A 16,308-nucleotide genomic window follows, 5' to 3' on the forward strand; every position below is an offset into this window, starting at 1 on the left:
GATAATCTGAGCAAAAGTTTAGCTTTACTTTATGTATATGAGTTTGCCCTACCTAACAATATAAGTGATTAGTCATACTGCTAAACACATATTTTTAACTACTTCAGTCCTCTGTCTTCTATGGGAGAAAATTATTTGTTTCTATTTTACTTTTAAGATGTTAATTCTGCTCTACCATGATCTTTGTGTTCTTCCAAAAGTAACTAAAAACTATGAATAAGAAGTTATATATTCCACAGCTAGCAAAGAAAAAACCCTGTTGTCTTAGTAGAAACTGTCTAGACCTGGAATATTCTATGAATTGTTTCTTCAAGTGACAGCTGTTGCATAAATTTGGTGAACAGATGAATTTACATAAGAAAGGTATTTACCGATTTGTGAATGGTCATTCGTATGGTAACATTGTGAACTATATTGCATACAATCAGATAATTATCCGTATACTATTTTTGATGATGATAAAGGAGTACCTTTAGTATATGTCTGCCAAAAATATTTACTCTTTTCCCTAGATAAATTTTTTTCTTTTTAATGTTCTTCTATCACAAACATGAAATATAAATTTATCACAGATAGGGATGTTTAGTAATAGAATGCAGAGTCTGGTAAATGTAATACATTTGGTTTCTGCTTTATCTTGGCTGCTCAGATTAGTTCTGATACCAAAAACCTGCAAAGCAATTCTAACGAGAGATTTTTTTATAATGGTATATGTGAGGGAAAGGAGGAGCAATGATGTTGTAATCTCAGTGTCATCAAGGTGCTCCTAAACTGTGCTCTTCTGTGTTTGGGAAGAGCATAAGGGAAAGCGGAATGATGAAATGTTACTACAGTTTTTTAGTAACTTGCATAGGCTGCACACCACAGTCTAGACCTTTGCAGCACTGAAGTAAGACAAATTCCCTTCACAGGAGGAAAGATTATCTCAGCAACAGGTCTGGTTGGTGAAAATCACATGCCCTTCAGAAGGATGCAAGCATGTTCCTGAGTGGTTTGTGTGAGCACGTTTGCATTGCAGATGGAGCATGGACCTTCATCAGCTTCTGGTTGACAGAAGCTGAAATCTAAACCAGTATTGCTACAGAGACAGGCCCTTGGCTTACTTTGCATTTGAATGTACTGTTTTATGTAAACTGGAGTACTCAGGACATCAGAACCTCATAGGTAGAGACTTCTGGTTGTCAAACCCAAAAATTGACCACTTAGAAATGTCAGTGTTCATAAGAGAAACAGTTAAAAGTATCAGTTTTATGGAGACTTGCATCCCTCCTGTTTTGGGTGTCCATGTGCAGGTGTTGGCAGTGGGGGGGGCTGCAGGGTGGGCTCCATGAGGAGAGGCAGGGACTGCCCCATGCCAGGCACAGCCAGCTCCAACACACCCACCACAGGGCACAGCTGAGTCGCTCAGCCAAGCTGGTGGCATCCCTACGAAAAGTATGCCGTTCTTACCAAAACGCTGCACTGATGGAGGAGGGAACAAAACGAGTGAGATCAGTGGAGGGAGCTCCAAGGTCAGAGCAGAGGGAGTGGGGGAGCAGCTGGGTAGGATTTTGGCACTCAGCCAGGATTAACTCATGACTCCTTATTTTGTTCCACCACTTTTAGGAAATATATTTGAATAGAAATTTCAGAGTGACAAAAATGGCTGAGGTGAGACAGGACCCTCAGAGACTGTCTAGTCCAACCCCTCTTCTCAGAGCAGGGTCAGCTAGTACAGGTTGACAGGGCTGTGTCCAGTTTTCATTTGAATGTCTCCAAGGTTGGAGACTCCATAGCCTCTCTAGGCAGCCTGCGCCAGTGTTCAGTCACCCCCACAGTACAAACATGTTCCTTATATTTAAAGGGTATTTCATGTATTTCAGTTTGTGCTTGTTGCTTCTTGTCCTGACACTTAGTACCACTGGGAAGAATCTGGCTCTGTCTTCTTTACTCCCACCCATCAGGTGTTTTAAAACATGGACATGATCCCCACCAAGCCTTCTCTTCTCTAGGCTGAACAGTCCCTGCTCCCTCAGCTTCTCTTCATACAAGAGATGCTTCAAACCCTTAATCGCCTTTGTGGTCCTTTGCTGGACTCCACTATGCTCAGGTTGCACTTGCACTGGGGAGTCCAGCACTAGGAGACGGTGCTCCAGATGCATCCCAGTATTGCTGCATAGAGGGGAAGGGTCATGTCTCTCAACCTTTCTGTGGTGGTTTTTCTAATGCAGCCAATTTGGCTGTTGGCCACCTTTACCACTGACTTCTGTGCAACTTGGTGTCTACCAGGACACCCAGATACTTTTCTGCAAAGCTGCTTTCCAGCTGGTGAGCCCCAAGCCTGTCCTCGTGAACAGGGTTAATCCTCCCCAGGGGTGGTTATTCCTCCCCAGGTGCAGGATTTGGCATTTTCCTTTCTTTTACTATTTTCTTGTCAGCCCGCTTCTCCAGCTTGTCAGTATCCCTCTGAATGGCAGCACACTCATCTGGTCTATCAACCACTCCTCCCAGTTTTGTATCATCTGCAATTTGCATTGATGTGCACAAATTACCTTGCCGCATTTGAGTTGATACTTTCAGCGTGATTCCCATAGTAACCTCAGCGCACGAAGATTTGACATGCGTTGTCTAGGCTTTACAGTGTGAATGTTTTCTTGTGTATCATTCTTGTCTTTAAAAAAAAAAAGTGTGTTTGGAGGAAATAATGAAAGAAATAGTTTCTTGAAAAGTGTTATAATACATTCTACTAATACAGTGTGCAAGAAGCTTCTTTAATCTTTTCTATAACAGCAAATTATTACTCCTGTGCTCTTTGGTATATTATTCCAGGTGAAGTGTGCACAGCTTAGAGTGAAGATTTTTTAAGTTATGTCAAAATAAGTACTATGTGGGGCAGATTGGTTCTTTCCCAGTTCAAGAGTGTCCTTTGTACGTCAGCTAGAGAGATGGAGAAGCTGAGGGAGTGTATTCCAGTGGAAAATGACCTGGGTCAGCCAAGGGTAAGGCTGCAGTTTTACATCTGTAGTTAGGAACACCCAGAGTTTAATCCACAAAAGTTTTGCTTAGTTTCAAATCTCAGTATTCTGCTACAGTGAGTATGGAGTGCCATAAGCCTCCATGGTGGCACAGGTAGAAACATTGACAGTCCTGCAGTTTCCTATTTACTGGAAGATAAACAAGGCAGGGGAAGTTTTGGCCCCAAGATACTATACAGATTATCATTTTCTCTTTTGATGTGATATGACACTTGGAGATTCAGCGCAACAATGCTCTTTAAATGTGATAGACAGAAGTGTTACACTGATAAGTGTAAAGCAGACCAGTAGCAGTCGTTCCTACAAAATGGGATTACATAGAAGACTGTACTAAAAGGACAGTTAATGGCTGTTCTTAGAAATGGATGACTGCATGCAACTCCTCTGAGAAAACACATCATGAACATCGTAACTATTTTTAACAGCAGGTTATGTAGTGAAAGCTATCTTACCAGGGAATTCAGCTTTTTTATAAGAGTAGGGTTGAAAATTACTCTGGCACAACAAAACAAAACAAATCTATAAGAGATTATTTGCTTTCTATAAGTTTACGGCCATTTTTACTCGAGGAGTCTTTAAGTATAGCCATATTAGTGAATGTAATGGCATGTTTGTGGAAACAAATACTGCTATTATGGCATAGGAAATAGCAGACATAATAACATTGTCACATTACATTAGTATAGAAATGTTCTGTGCCAAATTACAGGGCAGCTTCAACACTGTCTGTTACCATAAGGGAATAATGTATTGGCGTTGTACTTGTGATGGTAGAGCTAGCACTGTGTCAACACTTCCATTAAAATCCATTTCTGAAGGGTTAGAACTTCACCACACAGTCTCTTCTGACTAGGAATATGACATTGTCAACCACTGTGAGTAACAAAACTTTTTTAAAATTTCTCCTATTTTATTTTGATTCTTTACCAAGAAAAATCAAAATCCCTCACTACGAAATGGCCTCAAGTTGCACCAGCAGAGGTTTAGATTGGATATTAGGAAAAATTCTTCACTTCAAGGGGTGTCAGGCATTGGAACAGGCTGCCCACGGAAGTGGTTGAGTCACCATCCCTGGAGGGATTTAAGAGATGTTTGGACAAGGTGCTGAAGGACATGGTTCAGTGGTGGTATTAGCAGTGGTTAAAAGCTTGTCTGGATGATCTCAGAGGTCTTTTCCAACCTAAAAGATTCTATGTTTCTATGAAATGGAGAACTGTGTCAATATTACAAAATGGGTTCAAGTAAAGCATGTTTGATTATCTTGATATTTGATGGCACTATAGAGAATACTGCTTTTCAGCTAAGACCGTATCTGTAGTGATGGTTAGATTTTATTTTAAATGTGTTTGGATGTTAATATAATAATTGTAATAATTTTTATTATGATTTAATTGGAGATTGGACAAGGAGTCCAAGGAAAGCCTGCTAGGAAAAGGTGGAAACCACCTGCCAAGGTGGGGTAAAAGCATCTTTGCCACAAACTGGCCAACCTGGAGTGGAGCCAGGGCTAGGAATGGTGGGGAATGGAGATGACAACTCACAAGAAAGTGAGGAAATAGCGGACTGAGTGTTATGGGAAGAGGTGGAGGTCTGCCCAGGGACAAGTGATGAGCCAGCTGAGAGCTTATGTATTGGGTTAGAGGGCAGACCAGTGTGTAATAGGATGTGATGGGTGTCTGCTACAAACTGCCTAATAAGGCAGAAGAAATAGATAAGGCCTTCTTTCAAACAAGGTGAAGAAAGCTCATGTGCACAGACCTAGTCTTAATCGGGGACTTGAATTACCCCAATATCTTCTAAATGGGCAACAGAGCAAGGCACAAACAATCTAGGAGCTGTCTGGAGTGCATTTACTTTCTGACCAGGTGATCAAGGAGTCAATGAAAGAGGCCATGCTGCTAGACCTCATAAGGATAAAAAAGAGTATATCAGGGTTCTGATGGTCAGGAAGTTCAGCTTCTTGAGCAGTAGGAGGAGACAAAAAGCTGGAAAAAAATCCTTGGCTTCAGGAGAGCAGACTTTGACCTCTTGAGGGACCAGCTTGGAAGAATCCCATACAGCCCAAGGTAACTGGTAGATTTTCAAGGATCACTTCCTTGTATTTGAGGAACCCTCATACACAACCTCATACAAATTAAATCAAGCAAGAGTGACAGCAGGCAGGAGGATATGTGACAAAAGTCAAACATTAGAAGAGGGTGAGAACACCTCATGGCAAGGGACATGGAAGAGACCAAGGTACTCAGCCTTCTTTCCCTTGGTCTTCACTGGTAAGACGAGCCTTTAGAATTTTCAGCAATCCCAGGTCCCTGAGACCAGTGGGAAAATCTGGAGGAAGACTTATCTTGGTGGAGAAAGATCAGATCAGGGAATACCTAAACAAAGCAGGCATACAGAAGTTCCTGAGACCTGATGGGAGGCATTCACGAGCATCACAGGTCATTGCAATGCTGCTCTTGATTATCTATGAAATGTCATGGCTACTGGGAGTGGTTCCTGAGAACTGGAAAAAAGTAAATATTTCTCCTGTCTTCAAGAAGGAAGATCCAGGAAACTATAGGCTGGTCAGCTTCACCTTGATCCCTAGAAAGGTGATGGAGAAAATCTTCCTGAAAGCCATTTCCAAACATGTTAGGGACAAGAAGTTCATTAGGGATAGCCGGTATGGACTTATGAAGGGAAAATCATGTATTATTAAATGACAATGGATTCAGTACTTAGTTATTTGTCATTTTTTGCTAAGCTGACAATCTGTGTTCTGATTTGCAGCCATCCTGAGCACTCACAATTGGGACTGAAACATGTATGTTTCCAGAAAATCAAATCCTAATTATTTCAGATTGGACACACAGAACATTGGATAATTCTGACTGTTACTGGGGATGGTAGAAAGTAGGCACTGTAAAAATACATTAGTTAATGAGAGATTTGGATATTAAAGTATTTAACATTATAAAAATTCCAAGAGGAACTAAATGATTCTTTCTTCAGTGTAGTGTTTGGAGGGCACATTAAGTAATATTGAGGTTATACTTTGAACCACAAAACCCCTAAATATTGAGTCAGCATTCAACTTCTGTAATAAGTGAGTAGTTTTATAAACATCAGCTTTCTTCACTGCAGAACTCTGATCAAAATAAGTGCATTCTTGTACTGAATGAGACGAGTGCACATGTAATTATCAATTCTTCTGGAATGCAAATCAGAGGGTTAGATTCACATTATCTCTGTTTACATTATCAGTCCAGCATTACACAAATGATAGATTTAAATCATTTACTGTATATATTTCTTTATTAATTTGTCATTATTAATTAACTGTTATGGATACTGCATCTTTTGGACCTTTTGACACCAATCAGTTTTAATGCTACTTTTTGAGAAGTATATATATACAAAATAAAGAAGCTTAATTAAACCAATGACCGAAAGCTAAACTAACCATAAGACCCACTCAGTAGTATTTTCCAAAATAATATTACATATTCCTGGCTAAGACTTTGCAGTTGCTAGCTGCCAAAAACCATATAACCTGCTATTAAGAAAAAGGATAGAAAATTCCTCAGGGTATTTTAAAACACATTTGATTTCCATCTCCAGTAGCTAAGAATTAAAAAATCTGTACCTAATAACATACCAGTCTAAATACTTCATATGATTATTTTACCACAGAGGCTCACAGTACACAGGAGAAATAAAAATAGCTGCACACCAAATTACAATGCAGGGCAAGCTTCTGGAATGAACTAATTGAAGAAATCTCAGTTTGTTCGGTTTATCTTATCCAATATCTCTCTACAATGAATATCTGGAATTTCTGGTGACAAATATCAGTGGCCTAAAAACTTCGAAGGAAGTAGGACTTCACACACAGAGCCTTGAAAATGCAGAAATGAGGAGATGTTTAGGAGAATCAAAAGAACTATAAAAAGAGCAAGGAAAGCAAAAAGTGTTGCCTGTGAGCTATGGCTGTGGACCAAGATTAATTTACTTTAACTTTTTCTTATTGAAATCCTAAACAGGATAGACTGCACCTTGAAATGTCAAGCTCCTGTGATGTTATATGGGAGCACATGTTGCTCTAGCCAGAACTGTGGAGCATGATGCTCAGATGACAATGTTTTTTCAAGGTTTTAGTGGCCCAGCTTTATTAGAGTTTTTTCTCCTCTGTTTCATGTGGATTTTGTAGTATGTAACTCTGGCCTTTCATTAAGATATGTTAGTCTATTTTTTATGTAAGTTAACAGGTATGCTTTTCTTGACAGTCTGAAAACAAGTTTTAGAATTTCTTTCTTTTTTACATACAGATTCCGGATTAGTCAATTAGATGAGCTATCCATGCCTAAATCAATTATTTCCATTTTCTTAAATACATTGCAAATCTCCCTTTAAAGAATGAAAATATTAGAAGGTTGTTTAGCAGTGACTAACAGCCCTTACATGTGAGAATATTTCTAACAAGCAGAAATAAGTAAAGTTTTAAGTGGGATACTTGATACAGAAAGAGCCAAAAAAGGTACCCAGAATACATTGTTATAGTTGTGCTTGTAGCTCAGAAGCAATTATGAAACATTTCTGGCCTACTCAGAGGTATTTTCTATTTCACAATATTAAAAATGGAACATAGTGTCAGAAAATTGCAAGCTTCTCTCTGCCTCTGGAGGAATCAAGGGAGTAATTAAATTGGATTTTGGTATGTCAATAATATCTTTCTCTTATTAATGGCATAATAATTTTGTAAATCAAATCCTAGAAGTGTTTCCAGTGTCATAAAGGTGAAAATGATTAAGGGTTAATTAAATATATTCTCATGGAACTAAAATTGTTCTGTTGGGTATCGTTAGATTCCTTTCTCTAGAACTTCCAATTATTACAATTTAATAGCATACTATGTGTAATTCAGGCCTGAAATTTGTGTAGCCAAAAGCTATTCACAGTGCAAAGCATACTGAACACATGTTATCACTGTTGTTTCTCACAGATTTCTCTGAACATTCTGACAATATCATATATTAAAATAAATTCTAGGTAACTAGTAGTTTTCTGAACAAGATTAATGACTATGAACAGCACAGCTGGAGCAGAAGTTTTAGCTCTGTAATGGTGTCAGTCGTTCCTCTCCAACAACCCCAAAAAAGAGCAATGAGTAACTGCTGGCTTTTTTTAATAGATGACAGCTGCAAGGGTCACAAATGGTAAGAAAGAAGAAGAAAAATTTTTCCCAAGCAGTGCCTTCTATAACCCGTAGCATGACAACAGCTCAAAGTGTATATGGAGATTTTGGTAATACATATCTACTTAATGTGTAAGATGTTTAAGTACAATGGCACAATGGTGGTTTAGAAAGATAAAATCATTGTCTTCCTGAAGTCTGTACAACTGGACTCAGGTTACTAAGGCAACCTGATCTTCCTCAGCATGTATTCTGGCTTGACAAGATAGGTAGGTGACATTCAAAGTAACTACATACATATGAGGAACTCCCATAATCACTGCGAAACAAGATTTTGTTGGTAGCTTGTTACCATTTCTGGAGCCTTCTGTGTGTTCATTTTTGCCAGGTGCTGGGGAAAAATGAGGCAAACAAAATCTTTCTATTAAAAGCAGAGTAAACAAAGTGACCTAAATCTTATATAGGTAAGTCAAGGTGTTCTGGAATCCAAATTCTATGTCTGTGTAATTCCTCAGAAGCTGAGAACGGAAGCATGCACTGGAGCAATGTCAAGACATCGAGAAGTATACATTTTTGCAGCTTTAATGATTTTTGTTGCCATACTACAGGGTGGAAATTGTGCATGGTTTTGACTACTTTTTGCCTGCCAGCTCCACCTAACTAGCAGCTAATCTGAATGAAATTTCCCTTTTTTTCTTAGCACATACATCATCATTTTTCTCTCACTGTCAAGTGTGATGTTTAAGAACCTTTAATATGCCATTTTGACTTGGGCTTATGAACCTTGTATACTGGTGGTGTGTTTCATAGGTGTTTTCTGCTTAGATATTTTAGAAAATTATGAAAGAAGGTAATAATCCATTATAACAGAATGAAAAAATACTGATGGAAACAGTACTCTTAGGGCGGAAGGAATTTTGCAAGGTTTTACTGTCTGGTTGTTTAATGAAGGCAGCTGTAAAACGAAGTCGTAGCCTAGGGAAAACCACTCCATATTTAAAGCAGTTAATATCCTGTTTGGGTACTAGAAAAATTGGAACTGTAGAAAAGAGAGTGAAGAACAGCTAATGCTCATGAAGCTGTTTGGAGCCCACAAACCCAATTTAAAGGCTGTGTTTAAGGATGCTTGTCAATTTGGTGCTAATTCTGGAGAAATGTTCATGCTGCTAAGCTTTATGCTATCACTCTTTGTAATGAAGCCATACTTTGAATTGAAAACAGACATATGAAGAAGCACATCATTTCACTGTAAACATCCATACACTAAAAAACACTTAAAATGTATGATATGCAGTATTCAATGTCAAAGTGCATTAATATTTACAGATACCATTTGCAAATCATTTTAAGCTCTGAGTCTGCTTTACCATATAAGGAAGTACTCCCTATAGCAGGTTTGTTGTTTTAAAATGTTCTCTTTTTAAACAGTCTAAATCTTAAGAAAACCTCTAATCAGATCAATGGGCTGATACTTGGATTATATTAAATATTTCACAGAGAGGTCAGAGTACTTTTAGCTTGGGAACTTAATGCTACTCAGAGGTATCAGCTGTGGAGGGCCACTGCCTCCTATCCAGAGATCCTAAAAATAGGAGCTGAAGGCGCTCAGTCCCTCTAAAATCAGTTTTCTGATCACTTATACGATACAAATGTTGTTGTGTGCTGGGAAACAGAATGTACATAAGCATCCTGAAATACGGCCAGGACAGATGCTTCCTACCAGCAAACTGAAATTCAGTTACCATTCAAGTCTCAAATCACCATTCAAATGAGTAATTTAAATATGTCACCATATATGCTCATAGCGTTTTCCCTCTCCCTCAATTTTTAAAGCCAGTTCTTGAAATTAAACCCAGAGTTTTTGAAATTGCTTGAAAATCTTTCTACTTTCTTTTTTTTCTTCAATAGCCCATCTTCTGGATCACTAAAATGTGTTAGCGTGGGCTCAGGTTGATTACAGTCATTCATTTTCTTCTGGTCCAGTAGTAATTTTGGGTTGGCTTTCCTGTCTGGTCAAAAATTCATCAAAAATTGATTTTAACCACTGATTCTGTTAGTGGCAGATGGTCATATCTTTGCTCATGTTAATTTGTTTTCTTTAAATACTCATGTTATTTGGTGCTTACTGAAAATAGCCTTTTCTTATAGCTTCATGACCTGTAATCATAGTGGCTGTCATGTATTTGCACTAGTTTTATAGCCAGCTTGTGTCTCTGGTTTTGACTGTAGGCCAGAACTCTCTTGAAGAGAATCGGAAGCACCACAACCCTTCAGCACATCAGGAGGGGCCAAAGGGTTTCCTTAGTTTTTCACCGTTACCCATATTTTAGAAATATACTTGTCACTATAGCCCCCCTGCCCTGTTTCTCACTGAAGCAGTTGTACGCTGTGCAGGGTATACACAGCAGTTACCCAGTATTACTGGGAAACGTCAGAACCGCTGCACAAGTACGTTTATGTTTTTCATGAGCAATAAATTGAACACATTCTAAAAAAAGTCAGATTTATTGTACCTGTACCAAACCATCTGTATAACTCTTTCACAAAGGGTTCAATTGCTCAGAATTATTAGGCTTGACGTACACGTAAAGATCTGATATGCATATGAGCAGTTTGAATTTCTAAGGATCCAGCAGTTCAGCCAAGGTGCTGGATATCTGTAAACCTTGGACAAATATGAAAAAAAAAAACCCTCTAATTTTAACCAGAATCTCAAAGTCAAAGAAGAGGATGTGCAAGGGGCTACTTGGATATCTATTTGGTAATATTCTCCTCCGTGCTTGCTCTCTTTGGACAAGCTCTGCTTCAGCGTTGAGCTCCAATCTTTCCTGTTTTATTCAGTCTTTTCTTTTTTCTTTTGTGTCTGCTAAAAGGATGGGGACACTTTTTAATAGGCTTCCTTCTGTAATCCCTGAGGGGAAGTCTTTATAGCAGGAAAATATTCAAAATGATAGTATCTCTGTAATTGAAAGCACTACCAGGAATAAATGAAAAATGTTTCCAAATTTGCTGGACTACTAGTGGCATGTCAGATCAAGTTCAGATACTTCCAGAACTGAGTAGATTTAATTTCTATACAACTGAGGCTTGCAATTTTTTAAAAATCATAATTTTGGGAAGATTTTACCGAACAAACATAACCCTGTTTCCCCGTGAAATTCTGCCCCAAATCTTTTATCTTTCTTGCCTCTGCTTGCTACCAAAGTGTATTACTAGTGATATTTAATTTGAACTACTTAATGCAGCTTTACTGGGATGACAGCCAACTTCAAAGAAAGCGTCTGTAACCCCAACGAATGCACAGGGCTGAGAGATGATATTTTCACTGAAGATTAACCTTTTCCTGTGGATGATACTGTATGCCAGACAACAGGAAAATGCTTGTGGATCCTGGTTCACAAACCTATAACAGTAATGCAGTGTATTGTAGTCTAGAAGAGCTATGTCTCGTAATTTGACTGTTTCTGCATTGTGAGGTTTTTTTGATTTGGTTGGCCACAAGATAAGTCATCTAAGGAATTGCTCCAACGTGTTTCTGAGCTCCATTCACTAGGAAGAATGAAGTCATGTTTAAGGTTGCGTAATAGTTACAATGTTGTAAAAAAATATGGTTGAATTAAGTGCTTTGGAAAACACTAGTTTTGAAAGTCATAGCTGAAGGGTCTTCTCTATGTTTAGAGCAGGAACAGCATCCTAGGTAGCAACCTAAAGTTCCCATAACACCCTGCTACTGTAGCCTGTTGTGGTTTCAGCCCAGCTGGCAGCTAAGCACCACACAGGTGCTCGTTCTCTCCTTCCCCCCATGGGATGTGGAGGAGAAAATGTAAGGAATGGCTCATGGCTTGAGACAAGGACAGGGCGGGATCACTCACCCATTATGCTCACGGGCTAAACAGGCTCAACTTGGGGAAGAAAAATCAATTTAATTAGTTGCCAATCAAATCAGAGTAGGGCAATGACAGGCAAAACAAAACAAATCTTTAAAATGTTCCCCCCACCCCTCCCTTCTTCCCAGGCTCAGCTAACCTGATGAAGAAACTCTCCAAAAATAGGAATCGTTGCTTTTTAAAAATTTCTTTAAATGGCTGATCCCATCTACCTTCTGAAATGGAGGTGTCAGTGAAAGTGGGGATGGCACAGATAATTTTAAGTCACATAGTGTATTTCAGCATCACCAGTGCAACTGCAGTCATTGTAGTGAGGCCAGTTGGGAGTAAAAATTTCAGGTTTTCAAGACTTCTTAGGCCAGGTCTGCATCCTGAGCCAAGATCTTGTGGAACTACATTGTCAGCTTGATGTGCTAGAAATAATTACTGTGGTGATGGGATGCTTGGAACAGATAGTAATCTTGCTCAGTTTGTGCATGTTAAGTGGCTGATGTGTAAATATTGGTGGAGTTCTATATTAAATATTTTTTTAAAACTGAAAAGCATGAGAAAGAAGGAGGAAGAGTTAATGACGAAGGCTGTAGGGATTAATAATCTTGCATATAAGTGTTGGCAGATGTACAGTCGTAGGCCATAAATTCTGGACAATACTGGGTAGTTTGAAGCAGAGACCTAAGCCATTTTAAATACTAAGTGGGTTAGGCCTACCAATTTTTAAGAACAATGGAAAGTACGGGGAAGAAACTCCATAGGATATCTGTATGCAAGCTTGTTCACTTTTAAGTTTATTTAAACTGAAATACGGGCTATTGAGAAACACCCGTATACCAGTAAATACTAGTTCCTCTATGTGAATATGTGAAAATTAAATTTAATAGGTATGTTTATGTAAGTAAAAATGTGAATGGGTACAGAATTATAGAAGTGGTCTCACAAAGACAAAAGTTTCTAGATTAATATACTCTCAACAATAATTTAAATTATTCATTCATATCAGTGTTAAGTGATTCTGAATGAATCCTTTTTTCATCACTCTATTAAAATATATATTTTTTTTTTTCCAGAAGTGGGGATGGGATATTTAATCATGGACCAATAACAGCAGCTTAGAAAATTTTTTCTGTCTTTTCTATACGCCAGTAATCCCCTTTTCACATTAAGATGTCTTCTAAAATTCTCAGCTGAGTTTCTGGTTTTTTTTAACAGTGTGAATAATTTGTCTATTTTTTCCTGCTTCAAGATGAAAAAGCAGGAAACTTATAACTCCAAAGATGAGGTTTAATATCTGTTTGCACATTGCAGACATTCTATTTTCTAAGCAGTTGTGTGAAAATGCAGTCATTTCGCTAGGTGGACTTGTTTAACTGGGAAGAGCTTTCATCTTTGGGGGCAAGTAAAAATGATAAAAGGAGTACAGAAGAAATATGCAACTCAGAGGTCCCTGAAGACCTTTCAGATTTAACCTTCATTTGCTTTTTAATCTTGGAATTCTTTATTATTATGTGGAAGCATGTGGTTTAGTTCTTCAAGTTGGCAGGTGGTAGCAATCCTGTAATTATGATCTGGGTTGTATGCTGCCAGTGCACAAAGGGGAACCATGGTAATCCACGCCAATGCATTTTCAGTAGTCATTGCATATCAGTCGTGCTTTTTAGTATAAAATCCTATGTAAGTCTCACTCTAGTAATAAAATCACTGCAGTTATTAAAAAAAAAATTAACTTTTGCAGAAAGTGACAAAAAATTATTAGCCATCATATACCACTCTGCCAGAGACAGCAAGAAAAATGTTTAATAAGCATGAAGAGCACACATTCCTGTCCAGGATGCCTTTGCCAAGGCTCAGCCATTCCATACACAAATTATTTAGCCTACACTTGCCCTTAAAATATGATCGTTTCATGATTTATATTCAGTTTAAATCAGCTTTTAAAAGGAAAACATTTGCAATGTTATTTGTTTCTATTGCCATCTGTGCTGTAAAACTTCTATATATTAGTATTTTTGTTCCACTTAGATATAATGTGATTTATCTCTTCCTTCAGCTTAGTAAACATTTAGGTAGTAATTCTTCATAGTTATTTATGACTGGACTTGAGGCTGTTCTCAAGTCTTTAAGACCTTTATTTTTTTCCCTCTTGGAGTGGCATAAAAGGGCCCTAAGTCAAAATCCGGTATATCTACAGAGAGCCAGAGTAATTACCTTAAAAAGATAGAATGCAATAGTGCTGTCGGAACAGGAGATCTCCCCTCTGCCCGCAGCCCCCAGGACAGCAAGACAAATGAACGAGAGAGTGGACCCAAAAGGAGAACAAAAGTTTTCTGCTGGCTCTGACTATATTGACCTGGATAATCATTGGGATTCTCAGATACACCCCAGTGGCACTGTGTCCGCTGTTCACTGCCCACAATGGCTTTTCTGCCAGCATAGGTAGGACCTGGTTGGGGCTCATTCCTCTTGGATACAAGTGGACCACAAATAAATAAACTATTCACCTAAGCTATTGAAGGATTATATACAGAAAGTGATTTCTGCTGTCCAGACTTTTGTGTTATCCAGCAGGCTGGAGAGTGTAGCTTTTCAAGGAGAATCCATCAAACATGTAGAGTGTATTTGTCAGCATTAACATAACAATGAACAATTTTGTCCACTCCAAACTAGCAGCAATATTTCATAGCTCTTTGTGAAAAACATCGAGTATACTACAACATTTGGTATCTGAGTTCATGGGTGATAGATACATTAGAAAAAGGTGATAATAACCAAATAATTATTCATCTTCAATGCCTATTTCTATGTGCCCTTTTTCTGAAAGGTTGTATAGCATCCCAAATGACTGTTTCTGTAGCATGCTGCCCATTCATATTAATGTTTGAGACAGATATTCATGAATTTATTCATAAGAACATATGTGTCAGTTCTGCAGACAGTGAAATAAGCATGCAATGATGTTGTGGCTATCATGATTAAGTATCACCTCTGAAAGCTGTTTCCTTTCAGTGCTGATATTTGCCCTGTGTTTATGCTGTAGATAGTCAATTGTAAAGATCAGACTGGAAGCAATTTCTCTGATGTTTTTAAAAGTAGGAAATAATTTTTTACCTATCTGAATGTCAGTTTGCTGTGAGTAAATTAAAATGTTACGGAACGGAGACTGGCGATTATTGCCAATTGTAACTTGAATGGCATGCTTTGGTATTATTATTCCTGGCAGGGCTGTTTTTTCCTGTCTTTGCAACATATAGCTGTTGTTTCATTGTATCTGTTTAAATTGGGAGAGATGAATATGATGATCAATCAGATGTAGTAGAAAATCCTCTTGATATTACATTTTCTTCATTTTTATATTTTTAAAATTACTTCCCAATCTCCTTTCCCTTTTGGCATATTTCAGTCATTTTGTTTGTGGGCTAAATTGTATTGTGATTGAATTTATTGATAAAGCTGTCTTAAATTCATTGGGAGGAAGATGGATAGAGGCAGCTATCTCTGTAGACAGCCACGAGTACTAGCTCTGCCTAATGAGACCAAGGCCATCATTGCTCTGGTATGTTTAATTTCCAGGGTTGAATGTGCAGAGCCTGTGCCTGAATGGGGATCTGCTCTATGGCTGTATAAACCACGGTATGGCATAGGGCCATTATGAAATTTACTGAATGCTTCTGTGGTTCCTGGCAGTGCAGTCTTGTCTACTGAGAAGCCATCGAAATAAGCTCCTCAGGCAAAACACCCATTAGGCTTTTTTTTTCTTTAAACAAAAAATATCTTCTGCTAATTTGCTGCAATTTATGTTTGCTTTGTGATTCTGCAGCCGAGCCTGTCAATGAAACTGTGGTAATCATTAGGAAGTTAGTGCCTGTATGCATTCAGACATCCTACAACTACCACTCCATAACTAAAACAATATTCTAAAAGGGTTTGGTTTTGTTTTTCCTGCATGGTTAGAGTTTTACAGCATATGATTTTGCACTCTTTTCTCTCTCACTTAAAAATCCTTGAGTATTTTGTTTGACGAAATAACTGTTCTTACAGTGTACTTTTTTCTTTTATATAGTGTAGTTTAATGATAGAAAATGGATGTCTCACAGATAAAATTACACACTACATAGTATTGTGTCCTGGCTCAAAGATTTAAGCCCTGTAATCTTTTAAAAATTGATCATTAGTCGCTTATCTTCCATAATGTCACTGTTGGCTAAAAATTTGGAAAACAGTTAAATTAAAAGAAAAAAAG

This window comes from Eurypyga helias, unplaced genomic scaffold, assembly GCF_000690775.1.
Source record: "Eurypyga helias isolate BGI_N326 unplaced genomic scaffold, ASM69077v1 scaffold8052, whole genome shotgun sequence".
NCBI classification, from domain to species: Eukaryota; Metazoa; Chordata; class Aves; order Eurypygiformes; family Eurypygidae; genus Eurypyga; species Eurypyga helias.